Genomic DNA, 15368 nt, shown 5'->3' on the forward strand with positions numbered 1-15368 from the left:
ACCAAATATAGCTATTAAAGTAATATGGTTACTAAGTTATGTATATTTTTTCATACCACACATACTGCAGAAAAACAAAATATCATAAGCTACCTTTGGATAATACCAGTAAAGTTCTCTAATTTAAAATAATGTTAATGTCAGTTTTTTTTTTTTTTTTTTTTTTTTTCCACACAATTATCTTATATATATTGTAAGTATAATTTGTGTCATGAAGCTATGCATTCTCTGTGTGAATATTTATTTGGTCATTTTAGGCAGTTTTGATTTACAGTATGTGCTGTTTAATATTTGATAATCGCATTAGCTTACATGTGTGTAAGAAATGCTCACATCTATTTTTCCCACTTCTTCTTCACTTGTTTTTGGATCCAGAGATTCTGTACTATTTCACAGGATGAGAAATAGCGCCTCCCACCATATAACAGTACAAACATAGATTGCTGGAAATCTCCATCAGTGACAGGGAAAAGAAAAGGTAATTATAAAAACTGCTCTTACAGGGATAAAATTGCTCGCAGGGGGCAAATATTGGCCATTTAATCCCACTGGTCACAAATAAGGTTTTCATTTAGAAAGCTCTAAAATCTTACTGAACGATATTTTAGTGAATTTCCTGAAAAAATAAAGGGCCTCAATTAAATATGTGCAGTGTCACATGGATAGTGCAAATTGTCACATGACCAGAGCAGTTTATTTCCTGTTTGCACCATGAGAAGATGATGACTGCATCAAAGCTCAGAACAAAATGCTCATAAAGTATGTTAACATAAAGATTTGACAAAGTATTAATATATGAATTCACAATTATTAAGTTTTGTTGAGTGTGGTCCTAGAATAAGTAAATATATTGATGGTCACAATTGTCACCAGTGGGATAACAGTGAATTTAGCTATACATAAATCCAATTGCAGTTGTTAGTGAAGACTGCACTAAAATGTTACGGTGACAAAATATTGCACTAAATTAAAAGTTCAGATGTTACAAATAAGTTACAATATTGATGTTGTAATACTGGTAGCACTATTATAACAATTTTATGATATATGTTAGAATAAAGTAACCATTTTGAAATATAATGATAGTTGTTGTTGTTTGTTTGTTTTTGTTTGTTTTTTGTATTTTATCACAGTATCCCTATCATTATTGTATAAGTATTTTTTTATGCATAATAGTAACCCTAGAATGTGATTATACAGTTTAAAATAGCTGGGCTGTGATATTTCTGCAGTCGTCAAAACTTCTATAATATGTTAATTCAGTATACATATTATCTCACAATTGTGACCAACCATAAAACACCATTTTTTCACACATTTTTCCAGAAGTTTAAGTAAACAGTGTTTGGAGCAGCATGAGAGTGACTGTGTACTGATGTACTGTATTTTCTGAGCTCAAAGTAATGCCTTTTAGGTCTGTTCCTTAAGTGACCTGTGCTCTGTTTGAATATCTACAGGTCTCTGAACCCTGCTATCTCCTGATCTTACCAAATGAAGCCTGGAGGTGCAGTAAAGATGACCACGCTCAAGCAGAACTGTTCAGCCTGGGGCCCTCAGTTAGTGAATCCTGTCTTTGTTCATGGACCTTTTATCTTTATTGGAATTTCTAAAGGGAACATCCAGTTGCAGTTGCAATGAATCACAATCATAGGACATTAACAGTAGTTAAATCATGATACTGTATAATTGAAAGTGTTTGTTGGCCTCATGGAGATGTATTTCTAAAGTTCATAGGCAGAAACTCCATAACCGTTAAGATGCAATCATAAAAAGGTCCACTGACAGTAGTGATGTATGAAGCACAGGACACACAGAAGAACCTTTCAAACCAAGCAGCTTTCTGCTGGTCAGTGTGTTGAATTCACATTCATCTTGAACATGAGCAAAATCTGTGTGTGGGACATGTGAACTCCCCAGCAATATTAAATGTGACTGCACCTTTACACACAACACAACTCAGGCTACATTTGGAATAACATACTACCATCATGCTATTTTGCTCTTTGCATTGTGTTTTTCATATACATGGGATGGGATAAACAGATTTACTACAACAACGGACAAAATGTGCAATGTTGAACCATTTAACAAGGGCACACTGCATTATTTATGTAATTCTGTTTGGTGATGGTGACCCTAGTATAGTGGAAAACACAATTTAGCTTTAATATCAATCCTCAATAATATTTATTGACATTTTACACAAAATGCACTATAAATTCAAATTGCTGCTTAACATTTTTTTTTATAATTTTGAATTACATGCAAATAAAATAAGCATACAAATGTATATCTCTACTTGAAGTGCATACGTTTTTTTAAACTGTAAGAAAACCTCAATTATACATTACTATAATATATATATGTTTGGGTCAGTTTTTTTTTTTAAGAAATTAATGTTTATATATATATATATATATATATATATATATATAGGGTTTTATATATATATATATATATATATATATATATATATATATATATATATATATATATATATATATATATATAGGGTATTTATACTGTAAATATATCAAAACTTAATTTTTGATTAGTAATATGCATTGCTAAGAACTTCATCTGGAAAACTTTAAAGGCGATTTTCTAAATATTTTCCTTTTTCTACACCCTCTGATTCCAGATTTTCAAATACTTCAGCCAAATTTTATTTCTATCAGAACAAACCATACATCAATGGAAAGCTTATTTATTCAGCTTTCAAATTATGTATAATGATGTAAAATAAAAAAATAAAAACTGACTCTTATGACTGGTTCCCTTATCGATACTCCACTCATACTGCATCACTAGACACTATGGGGAAAAGTGCTATTTCTCCGATCACCGAAACCTTTTTTTTTTTTTTTCAACAGTGCAGTAATTTCATGGCCATTGGTTCATCCAGTGTATTAAAAATAAACCAGTGGCTTGTCAGCGGAGTTGCACGAGCCAATGGCGATGAAGCCCTCCAGAATGGGTGGGGCCACCTGGCTATTTAAGCGGGCATTTCGACATATGATCCTCAGATTTATTCTCTTTCAGCGACGACGACTTTAACTACAAGACTCGAATCCTTATCGCTGTTAACCCTCTGTAGTCGATTAATGCGTATACGCGTTTTGGGGTATTTTCTCCTGATAACCCCGAAAAGAACTTAAATTACACTTTCAGTTTTGATCGTACAGATAAGAGCAATACATCAATCGAATCTGTAAAGGGTCTACTTTTTTTTGTATACAGACATAATAACAACAAAACTTTGTGCACTTATAAAATAAAGATAACAAACAAGGAGTGCTGTCTGCAGCCTTTGTCTGCGCTGATCTTCAGTTACAAACGCGTCATTAAAATGAACTGTAACTCAGTGATATACTCAACACAGAGACACGAGAGAGATATCTATAGAAAGCCTGACATGTCTACTTTTAAACTAAACAAGTGCTGCCGAAAACAAATATTCTGTGATAAAGTAATCCATATGAAAACAACCCGATGTCCGTTTTTCACGTCTCCCTTCATTATCTTCTAATGTGACCACGCCCCCGTGCTGAACGCGCTTTTGAGATTCAAATGTTTCACTGAAGCGCGCGGCTTTTGAATACGCCCACACAACGAAGACAACGCAGCGAGATTGTTCTTCAAGTTTTTATTATTTTACTGTTTGCTTCGCGATGAGAGGAATAAGACATAATTCACCCGAAAAAGATGTGATGTGGTTGAGGATTTGAGATTTGGATTTCCTCAGAAAAAAAAATGAAGCACTTTATTCAGCAGAGATCATAAACATGAGTAAGTCTCTTTTTATTTATTTATATACTTGTACTAGTTTCCAGAGGGTTAACATGCCTCGCAGGGGAACAAGCTGACCAGTGACTTCTCTGTTCAGCTGATTCGCTACTTCTTCCGGCCACCTTCAGTGTCGTAACAGCAGCGGTCACAGCTTTTCCCCTGCCGCCATCCGGCGAGCATTTAAAAGAGTATATTTCTAAAAAGCAAATTTCAAGGAGTTGATTCAAATGCCACGCCGCTATTGATGATGGTCACAGTGAGTGAGCTTCCTGCTTGGGGAAATCCCACGTGCAAGCTGCCCCCACTGAGACAAGCGAGAACATGAGTCTTGCCACTCTGCACTTGCGGATAGCTTTCTTTTCAGAAAGCGACTCCGCCTCTCGTGCCCTTCTGTTTTCTTCCTCCCAGGAGCCTGTGAGGAAAAAAACAGGATTTCAGCACACGGAGGAGAGCAAGCTCACACTGGCTCAGGTCCCACGTGCCTCACTCTCTCCGCACAGAGAGGCTTCCCCCGTCCCCTTCACTCCATGTAGCAATCTATGTTGATAGAGCCATGCTTTGAATTTCCCTGGAAGTCCTGATTTCTCAATCCTCCTCAGCCACTCCTCTGCCTGCTTTTCAGTCATCTCGATATTGTTCCTATCTGAAAGTGAGTCATCAAACCACTTTACAAGGCACTTAATTGGATTCTCCTCTATTGTTGGAATATCCTCCCTCTGCACTTGCAGCTTAAACCTGTTTGTCACTTTACCTTTCCTGATCACCATACTCCTGGATTTCTTTGGCTTAAACTTTATTCTGGCCCACGTTGCCATGTGGTCAAGCAATGTTAACACACACCTTGCCTCCACATGGTTTGTAGTCGTTACAGTGAGGTCATCCATGAACCCTCTTATTGGGGGTTGACGAATACCCGATTCCATTCTTGGTCCTTGGATTTCTTTCCTAGCAGCCTTAAAAGAAGGTTAATTTCCATAATGAAGAGGATGGGGAAGATTGTGCATCCAGTTATGATTCCCTTTTCCAGGTCTTGCCACTGGGGTGCCTGTCCTCCAACAAAAAACGACCATATAGGTCGTTTGTGCAAGCACCTTATAACGACCTATATTTACGTTTTAAAGTTAAGCGGCCTCAAGCGGGCGTAAAAATAATGACAGTATCGCGTTGCGTCTGTTGTCATGAAATGACATATAACGTCATTACCAATCAAAACGCACGTTTATTTAAATGCAATGTGTGGACTTTTTACACCGATCTCACAGTAGTCCGTACATATTTTACTAGGTGGCTTATTCGTTCTAATGACCACACCTAACCCCACCCCCTAAACCTAACCCTCACAGAAATCATGCTAAATTATGATTTATTGAGCATATACATTTTACGTGCATGTCCGTTCTCTGGGATCGAACCCATGATAGCATGGTTGCATATCAAGGTATAACGCAATAATCTACCAACTGAGCTACACGAAACACAAATCACAGTGCAAATAATAGAGTACAAAACATTAATATGAAAATGACCTTTTGCCAATAGGGGCGCAATTGTAGTATACGCTCTGGTAGGTCGTATTTCAGGGATTTGGACAAACGACCTATACGAGCGTATTAGTTGGAGGACAGGTTGCTAACCAAACCACTGTGAGATTTCCTTTGTTTGCTTTAGCCTACCGGATCATCTGACTGAAAACACAGATGTGTTCCAGACATCCTGAGAGAAGCCTGGAATCCCACCTTTCTGGATAGAGGTGTCAATATATGCATTCTCTGTCATATATGAAGTCATCCTTTTAGCCAACACTGAAAAGAAGATTTTCCACTCAACACACAAAAGTGAAATTGTTCTAAATTGGCTTATGGTTGAGGAGTTCTCTTCCTTAGGCACAAAGTAACCCTCCGCCTTTTTCCAACATGCCGGAATTATGCCCTTTTTCCAAATACTCCAGAACAGCTTCCACAGCCTCCGAAGGAGCATTGGACATTTCTTGACTCATGAGATGTTTGATGCCTTCCCTTTCCTCAATGGGTCCTCTTTTAAACTTCAAACAGACAGACTGAGGTTCAGAGTTCAGTGGTGCATGGGGAAAAAGGGGGGCAAGGTCGGGAGGGAGTTCAGCTTCCTGACAGCCTGATGAATGAAGCTGTCCTTCAGTCTGCTGGTCCTGGCCTGGAGACTCCGCAGTCTCCGCCCTGATGGCAGCAGACTGAAGAAGCTGTGTGGCGGGTGTTTGGGATTACCTGAGGGCTTTACGGGTGAGACGGGTTCCATAAATGTCCTGGAGGAAGGGGAGAGAGACACCAATGATCTTCTCAGCTGCTCTCACTATGCGTTGAAGTGACTTGCAGCAGTACGCGTTGCAGGCACCATACCACACAGTGATGCAACTAGTCAGAATGCTCTCGATGGTGCCTTTGTAGAAGGTGCACATGATGGGGGCTGGGGCTCTGGCTCTTCTCAGTTTGTGGAGGAAGTAGAGACGCTGCTGTGCTTTCTTGGCCAGTGCTACTGTATTTTCAGTCCAGGAGAGGTCCTCTGTGATGTGCACACCCAGGAACTTGGTGCTGCTCACTCTCTCCACAGTCGCACTGTTGATGTTCAGAGGAACATGCTGAGTGTGCATTCTCCTGAAGTCAACAACAATCTCCTTCATCTTCTCCACATTCAGAGAGAGATTGTTGTCACTGCACCACCCAGCCAGGCGGCTCACCTCGCTCCTGTAGTTAGTCTCGTCTCTGTTGCTAATGAGACCCACCACAGTCGTGTCATCATTCAAATTCTACTATGATATTTAGCTGGATATTGTGGTTTCAGTACACTTAAAAATGAATGGTAGAAATATACCTTTTGTATATACAAATTTCTGTTTGCATGGGATTTCAGTCAGTTATATTCAGTAAATACTGTAATTTCAGTCCACACAAAGTGTTCATTGGTCCATACTGAAGTGGAAGCTACGTACATCACATCATCCTGACACCGCCCAAAGAGCCTGTCCTTCAAATGGCTCAACACAAACAAGAGGAAGTCTTCTGAGAGAAACCACAGAAAGAAACCTGCCAATCACTCAAATCAAAATCAAAATAAAGGTCCTTTATTGAAATCAGTAGTTCTATGTAGAGCCTTTAACATCCATGGAATCTTACCATTTCACAAAAGGTTCTTGATAGTAGAAAAAGGTTCTAAAATGTTATCTTAAACTAAGATAAAAGTTCACTAAAAGGTTATTTGAGGAACCCAAAATGGTTCTTCTATGGCATCATGGAGAACCCCCCTTCTGATTTTAAGATTGTGGAATCTTTCCATTGCACAAAAGGGTCTTTAGTGGAAAAAAGGTTATTTAGGTTATTCTAAAATGTTCTAGAAAAAAGGATCTTTTAAGAACTGACAACTGATTCTTTATGGAACCAAAAATGGTTCTTCTATGACATCACTGTGGAAAACCCCTTTTTGAGCCTTTATTTTTAGAAGTTCAGTAGCAGAGAACAGAATAAAGAGGCACCAGTTTGTGTGAATGCAGTCAGAGCGGATTGCACAATGGACTTTACTCACAAATAATCATGTGTAAATACATCTGGAGTTCACCAAAAAGCATAACAGGGTACCCATTTAGCAAAAGATTTTGTGATTATATCAGACAAAGTGGTTTCAACCAAAATTTAATGCGATATGTGTGGTCAAAATCAAAAAGTGCCAACTGCATCCAGTTTTTATCAACCGTGGACAGTGGTCAAGGCTAAATTAACCCATCTGAGAATGACAGTTTGCAGTTTGAACATTTTGATCACCCAGCAGCATCTAAAGGGTTGATGTGTTGCAGTGGTTAACCCTCAAGGCTGAAGACTAGAAGGTTTCTGGATCGATGCCCTCAAGAAGGGCGCTATAATTCAACAGCACTGTGCGCCCTCGAGCAGGGCACTCAGCCCTGGGCTACTCTAGGGGCTCATCCTTGTAATAAAGCTTATGGTGTCATACTGTGATGTCACATGAGACTTCAGAAACAACAGCAGCCCTAGTCGAGTGCCAACATCCCCCACACCATTACACCACCACCAGCAGCCTGCACAGTGGTAACAAGGCATGATGGATCCATGTTCTCATTCTGTTTATGCCAAATTCTGACTCTACCATCTGAATGTCTCAACAGAAATCGAGAGTCATCAGACCAGGCAACATTTTTCCAGTCTTCAACTGTCCAATTTTGGTGTGACCGTGCAAATTGTAGCCTCTTTTTCCTATTTGTAGTGGAGATGAGTGGTTCCCGGTGGGGTCTTCTGCTGTTGTAGCCCATCCGCCTCAAGGTTGTGTGTGTTGTGGCTTCACAAATGCTTTGCTGCATACCTCGGTTGTAACGAGTGGTTATTTCAGTCAAAGTTGCTCTTCTATCAGCTTGAATCACTCGGGCCATTCTCCTCTGACCTCTAGCATCAACAAGGCATTTTCGCCCACAGGACTGCCGCATACTGGATGTTTTCCCTTTTCACACCATTCTTTGTAAACCCTAGAAATGGTTGTGCATGAAAATCCCAGTAACTGAGCAGATTGTGAAATACTCAGACCGGCCCGCCTGGCGCCAACAACCATGCCACGCTCAAAATTGCTTAAATCACCTTTCTTTCCCATTCTGACATTCAGTTTGGAGTTCAGGAGATTGTCTTGACCAGGACCACACCCCTAAATGCATTGAAGCAACTGCCATGTGATTGGTTGATTTGATGATTGCATTAATGAGAAATTGAACAGGTGTTCCTAATAATCCTTTAGGTGAGTGTATATATATATATATATATATATATATATATATATATATATATATATACACACACACACAAATAAATATTTCTTGAGCAGCAAGTCAGCATATTAGAATGATTTCTGAAGGATCATATGACACTGAAGACTGGAGTAATGATGCTGAAAATTCAGCTTTTCATCACATTTTACAGTTATTTAAAATGTTAATAATATTGCACAATATTACTGATTTACTGTATTTTTTATCTGTTTTATTTGTATTTCGGTTTACCCTTTTTTCTTGCTGTTTTGGAATCTGTTTGCCCCTGCCTGGACTATTGCTGTTATCTGGATTTTCCCGTTTGCTTCACCCTCAGAATATTGTTAGCCACCGATCGACCATGACCATTTTGGATTACTCTTCTGTCTTGCCCTCAATATACCTGTTTGCCATTGTTTGACCCTCGCCTGTTATGACCACATCTTTGAATAAAAGCTTGCAAATGGATCTACTCGTCTCTCGTCCCTGTCGCCTCGTAACAGAAGTATTGTTCATGTTAACTAAAGTAGTTAACTAATATTACCTAATGAACCTTATTGTAAAGGGTTACATATCACCAAACATAATCTTTTGAACAAATATATAGTTTTTTTGTTTTTGTAAAGTCACACAACAGAACTTGAGTGAATATATCATCTAAAATATAAATTTACATGTACGTTCAAATACATTTGAAGTAATCTTGATGCTGAAAAGCATTTTTAATTAACATAATAATATAACAATTTATATTCCATTTTACTTGTCAAACACCCACAAATGTATCCCAAATACAATCATCAATTTATTTGATTTTTTGGTAACACTTTAGTATATGGACCAATTCTCACTATTAACTAGTTGCTTATTAGCATGACTTATTAACATATTGACTGTTTATTAGTACTAGTAATTATAAAGCACATATTCTGCATGATCATATTATCCATCCCTAATCCTACCCAATACCTATACTTAATAACTACCGTACTAACTATTAATAAGTAGCAAATTGGTAGTTTATTGAGGCAAAAGTCATAGTTAATGGTTTGTTAATAGCGAGAACTGGACCTTAAAATAAAGTGTGATCAATTTTTAAAATAACTGGTAAGAATATTTTACAACAAAATATCACGTGACAGTAATTAATTTTGGGTCTCAGTACTTTAAAAATAAATTATATAACAGACACCAACATTTACATTTAAAATGATTATTGATTTATGTAATTACTATATTACTTGTAAACTCATACGAACACTCGCATGTTGCTTGTATTTCAAAGTAAGACTCTGTTGCAACGTTGCAAACTTTATTTAGTACTACTGTAAATGGAGGACAGTACATTCCAGCAGAGCCAATCAAGGTTATTACTTTCAAATTAGTCTTCTGACGTTTGACAGGGGAGATATAAAAGTCATCTTCACATTCAATAACATGTAGATCGGGATCTTAGAAGGCTTTTGTGCTCTGAATGGCTCATGGCTATAAAGCATTCATTGAATAATGGTATAGGAGATAGTGATGCACGTCAGCAGTCAGGGAGCAGTTTGCTATCATTGTTTGTGTCACAACGTCCAGGCTAGATGCCAAAATGCCCATTCGACTGAAGGAACATGTCATGTGCAAGTCATTGCAGCAAAAAAAAAAAAAAGAAAAAGAAAAAGAACGAGACAAGCTACAAAATGTATCTAGGGAATTAAGCACAACCTAAATGCTCTGCGATCCCTTGGATGCTTGTTATAAGTACAGTAACATCCCACTCAAAAATAAATTTTTAAAGTTCAGAATCAGAAAAAGTATTATTTCACATACTCACTCTTTATAATAACACTGAAGTAAAGATGCTGAAAATTCAGCTTTGCATCACAGAAATAAATTACATTTTAGAATACATTCAAATAGAAAATAGTTATTTTAAATCATAATAATATTACTGTTTTTACAGTTTTTTTTTTTTAAGTATGTTCTTACATGTAGGTCTATTTTAGCTTTGCACATAAAAAAATTGAAGCAGATAAATGGCATCAAGAAAACTATAATATGAATTGTAATAATATTTCACAATACTGCATTTTTATCAAATGTATGCAATAATCAATGCAAGAATGCAGGCTTATACATTCTGAACAATTTTTACTTTGCACATAAAACAAACAAAGCAGATAAACTGAATCAGGGAAACTCTGGAAGGTTGCATTCCAAAATTTGTCCCAGAGGCACTCTGAGTGGAAAAGCCTCTGATTTTAGTAAAACAAGGATGAGATAACACATTCCTTGCTGCTGTGACACTCCAGGTTGGTCTTACCTTCCAGGGAGAGGCTGGATTTCCTCAGCTGCACTCATGGAGGCCAGAGGTGTTCCAGGGCAAAAGCACCAGCGGCCGAACTCCAGCAGGAGAGGCGAGATGTGTCCGTCCTCAGACTAAAGCAGAAAGAGCACTGGAGCTCGGAGAGACCCGGCGCAGAGCAAGCCGAGTCTGACACACATACAGACATACACTGATGGAGAAATGTGCGTTCGCACTTACACACGCATCCACACAGGAGTAAGGACAGTTCAGACAGACAGTTGCAGAGGTGTGCTATGCATTGGGCTAGACTCACTCATTCAGCCTGCACACACACACACACACACACACACTCAATTGTCTTTCCCGTGCGGTGTGGAGAGTGGCTCAGTCCAGAACGCTGCCAGTCCAAGCATGGCAAGAGACACACTGAGGCTTGCTGTCTACCTAACAGCACACTCTCGCTCTCTGTTCTCCCTCCCCCTCTGTATCTTTCATTTCTAGCTATATCATAAATGTCTCTCCACCTCCTATTTTCTGTCGTTCCGCTTTTATATGTTTCTCCCTTTCCTCCTGTTTCTCTGATTCACTCTCTTTTAATTGGGTTGACAGATACTTTCCCTGTACGTGTCACAATTTTCCTTTTTCTTGCTTTACCTTTGTTTTCACTATTTATGTCTAAAACTTAAATACTGAATACCATGTTAACCATAAGTATGAGATATAAAATTTGGAACATATTCCATATAAAGTAAATTACGTAAATTATTTATAAGTACAAAATGAAGTCCATTACATTTCTTTCTTTCTCTAAAAGTACATTATGCTCAACAAGGCTGCAAATATTTTAAAAACAATAATATGGTGTACAATAATATATAATAAACAATAATATATTAATATAATATATATAATTAACTTAAATGCCATTTTAACATTATTTTCATTACAACTAAGCACATTTAACCCCAAAATTCTCATTAATGACAATTATCCTGTTTGGGCACGATGATTTTTGCAATTAAAATTACCATAAATTAAGCAAATATTAACATTATCACATACTCATACAATTTTACACTTTTTCATAATTTCAATATTGTTTTATTTACATTAAATTAACTCCTATGAGAATATTTTGCATTACTGCATGCTATGATTTATATATTTACTTTTATTTATTGTTTGCAATATTATGCGGACATGTTCTTGACCTCACTGGGATGTACAGTAATAAAATAAGCATGATGCCCTGGCTTTAAGCTCAATGAGGCATCTCAGATATTCTCTTAGGTATTGATCAAAATGTTTGTATTATGTATAATGCAATGAATCTTAACAGCACATGCATTAAAACTTGCAAAGTTGAACAGAACCAGACATGTTTCACAGTGACATGCTCTATTTTTAACCCTCACTGTTGCTGTGTTCAGTATTCATTTCAGCAAGAATGATGCATGAAATAAGACAGCTGACTCTTCATTTTTTTTTTTACTCTCCATTTTTCTACATCAAACCAATGTTGGATCTGAGCTGTCCAATTTATGCTACAGCAGTGGGATGTGAACGCATTCAAAACAAGCACAAGGTTCTTTTTAAATAGGGCTAGTGAATGCCTGTATTTTTGTGCATGACCAGTCCTTTTAAGAGGCTTCTGTGCAGAAGTTTTGTTTCAATGCAAAGATGCACAAAAAGTACAGCAGCGACTGAACAGGTTAAAACTCTTTATAATTAAATGGTTTCTAATGGACAGTTGAGATGTTTGCAGATGCTGGATTTCAGTAGTTTTCTCCAGCTGTGCTCATCACCTAATTTTCTGTCTGTGCTGCAGGTTCACGAAACGGTGCTCACTATGAGAGACATTGTGAGTTTGCTCAAGGGCAGTTTGTTTCAATGATCTGTGAACAGATCACAATATTCAACTTATTTCATGGCATTTTAAGAGACTCATATTGTTACTTTTACATACTTTTACATATATGTGCTCAATTCATTTTTATATGTGGCTAAGTTTGACAGGCATGGGAACTGATGAGGGTTGTTTGTCTTAAATGTTTTGTCTCCATCTAGTGTTTCAGGCATTAAACTACATCAAGGCATAGTAAGTTTTTACATAAAATTGCGCCTCCAATGGTAGGAATTTGGTTGGGGACGTCTGCAGAAAAACATGCTGTGGTAAAAAGATCCACTCACCTAAAGGATTATTAGGAACACCTGTTCAATTTCTCATTAATGCAATTATCTAATCAACCAATCACATGGCAGTTGCTTCAATTCATTTGGGGGTGTGGTTCTGGTCAAGACAATCTCCTGAACTCCAAACTGAATGTCAGAATGGGAAAGAAAGGTGATTTAAGCAATTTTGAGCGTGGCATGGTTGTTGGTGGCAGACGGGCCGGTCTGAGTATTTCACAATCTGCTAAGTTACTGGGATTTTCACACACAACCATTTCTAGGGTTTACAAAGAATGGTGTGAAAAGGGAAAAACATCCAGTATGCGGCAGTCCTGTGGGCGAAAATGCCTTGTTGATGCTAGAGGTCAGGGGAGAATGGGCCGACTGATTCAAGCTGATAGAAGAGCAACTTTGACTGAAATAACCACTCGTTACAACCGAGGTATGCAGCAAAGCATTTGTGAAGCCACAACACGCACCAACCTTGAGGCGGATGGGCTACAACAGCAGAAGACCCCACCGGGTACCACTCATCTCCACTACAAATAGGAAAAAGAGGCTACAATTTGCACGAGCACACCAAAATTGGACAGTTGAAGACTGGAAAAATGTTGCCTGGTCTGATGAGTCTCGATTTCTGTTGAGACATTCAGATGGTAGAGTCAGAATTTGGCGGTAAACATAATGAGAACATGGATCCATCATGCCTTGTTACCACTGTGCAGGCTGCTGGTGGTGGTGTAATGGTGTGGGGGATGTTTTCTTGGCACACTTTAGGCCCCTTAGTGCTAATTGGGCATTGTTTAAATGCCACGGCCTACCTGAGCATTGTTTCTGACCATGTCCATCCCTTTATGACCACCATGTTCCCATCCTCTGATGGCTACTTCCAGCAGGATAATGCACCATGTCACAAAGCTCGAATGATTTCAAATTGGTTTCTTGAACATGACAATGAGTTCACTGTACTAAAATGGCCCCCACAGTCACCAGATCTCAACCCAATAGCTGGATGTGCATCCCACAAATCTCCATCAACTGCAAGATGCTATCCTATCAATATGGGCCAACATTTCTAAAGACTGCTTTCAGCACCTTGTTGAATCAATGCCACGTAGAATTAAGGCAGTTCTGAAGGCGAAAGGGGGTCAAACACAGTATTAGTATGGTGTTCCTAATAATCCTTTAGGTGAGTGTATGATATTTATGTAAAAATAAAATGGCATTTTTGCAAATGACATGAGAGATATATTAAATGAGCCACTGCCTAACATGAATAAAAAGTAGCTTTTAAATGCATAATTTGTCTCACAATTTGAAAACGTTTTTTCATATCATCCAAGTAAATAAGTCAAGTAAATATTTTTTAAACATTTTGCAAGCTCAAACATTCACCCTTGTACCCAGATACTGTTTAAAAAATATATCAAACAAATATTTTTTCTTTAATTTTGTGTAAAATAATATGTGCAAGTTTATTAACAACTTATTGTAATTATGTAATCAGATTCCAAAAATCATCTACTCGCAATTAGTGTATATTACATTTTCTAATGCTCATAATCAGACTACAATTATTTTTTTATTGATTACATGATTACATATTCACACAATGGCAGTAAATCATAATTAATTGCTTCTCCCTGATTCTTTTAAATTGTTGTCCTTTCTAAAAATTCTACTGTGTGTGTCATGCCATTAAGCTTTGACTATATTCACAATATGCAACGATCATGTATGTAAACGCATCTGAATTTGTGTGAGAAAAGCACCTCTCAAGCAATTAGACCAAGTATGAAACAAATAAATATGCTTAAGTTACTAAACACCGCTTTATCTATGTCTTCATCATATCCAGTGACCTTCAAAAACGTGTTTCTTACATTAAGACCAGTTTAGGAAACCCTGATCTAATGTAATGTTTAACGCATTTTAGGATGTTGATATCAAAAAAATGGAATGAATTTTGTTTTTGCTTTTTTATATCACTCCGAGCAGAATCGATATTATTAATTAATGTTAATGATATTTTAGTCATTCTGTGAAAATCTTCTTTAATAAAACATTATAAATAATCAAAATCTTAGCTGTTAAAAATAATGTAATTTATTATTATTATTATTATTATTATTTATTATTTAACGGTTTTTAGCATTTTTAATTAGTTAAAAAATGTATAATAAACTGAGTACATATCAACTGCTCACCCTTGGACACATTATTGGTGCAGACAGGTTCAAATGACCAAAATGAATAGAGGAGGGAAACGCTCTGGGGCACAGAACAGAAAAGACAAAGGGGAAAAAGAACAATGCATTAAAATAAGGAGAGCAATATCCA

At 37.3% G+C, this 15368-nt stretch overlaps 1 protein-coding gene across 1 annotated transcript in view; it reads right to left on the minus strand.

Annotated features, from left to right (window-relative positions):
• LOC122138271 (opsin-5-like) overlaps positions 1–11660 on the minus strand; it is an 82610-nt gene extending 70950 nt beyond the window's left edge. Inside the window, exon 1 of the mRNA XM_042730157.1 lies at positions 10872–11660. The gene's annotated coding sequence lies outside the window, so the exon portion shown is untranslated. The remainder of the gene's footprint in view (positions 1–10871) is intronic.
• Positions 11661–15368: the final 3708 nt, after the last annotated feature.

Source organism: Cyprinus carpio, chromosome B8 (genome assembly GCF_018340385.1).
Source record: "Cyprinus carpio isolate SPL01 chromosome B8, ASM1834038v1, whole genome shotgun sequence".
NCBI classification, from domain to species: Eukaryota; Metazoa; Chordata; class Actinopteri; order Cypriniformes; family Cyprinidae; genus Cyprinus; species Cyprinus carpio.